The sequence below is a fragment of the Garra rufa genome, chromosome 17 (genome assembly GCF_049309525.1).
Source record: "Garra rufa chromosome 17, GarRuf1.0, whole genome shotgun sequence".
Lineage (NCBI taxonomy): Eukaryota > Metazoa > Chordata > Actinopteri > Cypriniformes > Cyprinidae > Garra > Garra rufa.
In genome coordinates, this window is record NC_133377.1 from 6433405 (window position 1) to 6436450 (window position 3046).

Sequence of the window (3046 nt, forward strand, 5' to 3'; positions counted from 1 at the left end):
CAACTAGCCACTTATTTGATTTGCAAAATACAAATATGTCTGATTAATACGATTATAACGAGTTTACTTATGTTAAATGATTGATTCTTGTTAGTTGTAACTAAATTAAGAAATAATCAAATGAATTAGATCAGCGCTTGTTGATTCAATGAGCCTGAGTCGCTTCATATCAACAACTCTCTCTGATGAGTCACTGCGCATGCTCAGCACTGCGACGGAATCACGTGGGTACACACGGCTGGAAGAAGAGGAGTTGTGTGAGCGCCAGCGGTTTGAACTGCTGCATTTAAACGTTCTTCATCCTTGATATTGAGGGTAAGTACTTTATTGATATAATGTACCAGTTTGCACTTAGTAACATGGGATAATAAGTAATTAGACACTGTAGCGATGTTTCAAAGTAGGTTTATGTAAATTCCGTTGTTTTTGTCGATACAAGTTTCACCTTAACGTTAATATATCCGCTACAATTTGTGCATTTCTGTCACAATTTAATGCTAACCACGCCTAACTATTAACTACATAACCTACGTTAAACCTGAAGTCTACCCCAACATTGGGAGAGGAAAACTGGAGGAAAGTATGCACAGTCGAACACACTATGCACTCGTTTTTTTTTCTGTTTCTAAGTTAATGTAGTTAGCGTAATGCTATTTATACGCTTTACTTTTACGTAACTTGTCCTCTGTTGAATCAGTGTGCACTTCTCATCGCTCTTTTCAGTCTAGCTAACGTTTATAGAGCTGTTTTTGTATGTTTTTCTTGAGTTCCAAAATGTTACATATTGCTACCCAGTTTATTGAATACAGTTTGCAAAAAATTGTCAAGTAAAATCTATAATGCAGTCGACCATATATATTAAATGTCCTAACAAATTGCAGTTAAAGTTATGATTGAATAGGTTTGCATGGTTTTATTCGGGAAATATAGTATATAACTTGTATACACTTTGTTTGTTTTGTTTTTCACAGCAGAAAAAAAAAATACATCACAACATATAGCTGTCCCCTTGCTCTTCTGGTGTGAACCTCAGCTTTACATGGTAAGTAGTTTTTTTTTAACACTCACATACACTAATGTATAACTAACTATCCTTGAATACTGAACTTTTCTTTTCATTCTCTTTCAGTGACAAGTTGTAGGTACAAATTACTTAAGCATTATAAACTAAACATTGCTTTGGAAGCAGCAGTCATTATGTTTGTGTACAGCAGTCAACATTTGAAGTGGAATAAAACCTTTAATAAAATTTGGGTCACACTTTATATTAGGTGGCCTTCACTACTATGTACTTGCAGTATAAAATAAGTACAATGTACTTATTGTGGTCATTGTATTGCAAAACACTTGCTTCTATTAAGGTGGGATATGGGTAAGGTTAGGGACAGGTTTGGTGTTAAGGTTGAAATTTTGCATGCACATTGAAGACATGGGCAGGACTTAAAACCCATGTGTATAGAGTTCACCCGTTACATTCTACACAGACAGTAACACGTTCAGTACTCTTAAGCTGTGCCGCCACTGAAGTTGATGTAATCTTGTCTCCTCCCTACAGGTTGACACTGTACATACCATACCAGAGAAGCCTGTGTTATCAAGTCTCTGTGCATCTACTTGAATGAAGACCCTGAAAAACTAGTCAAGGCGTATTTGGTGAGTTGATGAGAAAATAATTTCAAAAGCCATTCTGTACTTGGGTCATGTTTTTCCCTGTTTGCTACAACAAAAATGTGACATGAGAGAACACTTAACTTTGTCAAATAATTGACCTGGACAGAAAACTATACTTGCATGTTTTTTTTTTTTCATTGGAGTGCTTTATATTCTATGGTGGTTATAATGTTTTAGCCGCCTAAGTAATTTTAAATATGGTTGCCAGATAAATTATAACTTTTTTTAATATAATGCACTGCAATAACACACCAGCACCCACTGTGACCTCAATAATAAACAGAGAAGAATTATCACTTTTCTGACAGTTTCAACTTAAAAACTTAGAAATTATAACCTCTGATTCACATCAGAGCTCCTGTATTGGATTTAAGTTTACTTTAAAGGTGTCATTAATAAAGTGGCCAATAAGTGTATAAGCAATTCTTGTAATAATTATTTTTGTTTGTGATCTTTTATGTGTTTCTCCTCACAGGATTCAGACATCGAGTCAAAATGTACCATGGAGCAAACTGTGATGGGAGTGTATGTCATACTGAAGGAGGGAACGCTTCCTAACAATGACCCACAGGACATTGGTGTCCTAACTGAAGGTGTGGAAGTCAGGCTTGTGCTGTTATTTGGACTGATATGCTGTTTGAATCCTGTTTTACAAACACTCAAATTGGAGACTTAAAGTGAAGAAAGCAGTTTAAACTTATTTGTATGTGTATGTTAAAACTGAATGAAAAAATAAAAATATTTAATTGTTTGCATGTTTTATGTGGTTTTTCTGTAGATGTAATGTTTTGGTTCTTAGTTCTTTCACTTAAAACAAATCTAATTGAAACAACAAGATGGGTATTAATTAAAGTACCCAAACTATACATGAACAAGACATTAACTAGTAGATGTAACAAGGCAGAATTTTGTTGAATTGAAGTGCTTTTACTGACATATTTGACTAACACGATTCAAACATTTTGATTCAATTCGTTGGAAAGAAGCTACACTGACATGGTAAAACAATGTTAAATCTACAAGTTTAAATCACATTCATATAACATATTCAAACCTTTCCAAGTTTATTAGATTGGTTTAGATGCGTTTTGGGTGCTACGATTAAATCATGTTCATTGAACAATTTATTTTTTTGAGTGTACTATAAATATTTGTCCTGGGCCCTGAAAAAGGCAAAGCACAAAAGCAGCAGGTAAGAATAAGAGAGGAATATATATGCTAGCCAAGCCAAGCTCAAAGGCCACAGCGGTCAGCAGCCAGTTCGTTATGAGTTTGAATAGTGTGACATGCACAAACAGTGTGTTAACCTTGAGCGTGGCTGAGGGAGAAAGGGGAGCGGAGGGTGGTGGTAGTGGTGCTAAAGGCCTAAGCAGGT

General features: G+C 35.2%; 1 long non-coding RNA gene across 1 annotated transcript; it reads left to right on the top strand.

The window, feature by feature from the left end:
- The first annotated feature begins 290 nt into the window (after positions 1-290).
- Positions 291-2422, top strand: LOC141289178 (uncharacterized). Its single transcript, XR_012339860.1, has 3 exons — positions 291-1042; positions 1556-1653; positions 2147-2422. It is a non-coding gene; the product is annotated as an uncharacterized lncRNA (long non-coding RNA).
- Positions 2423-3046: the final 624 nt, after the last annotated feature.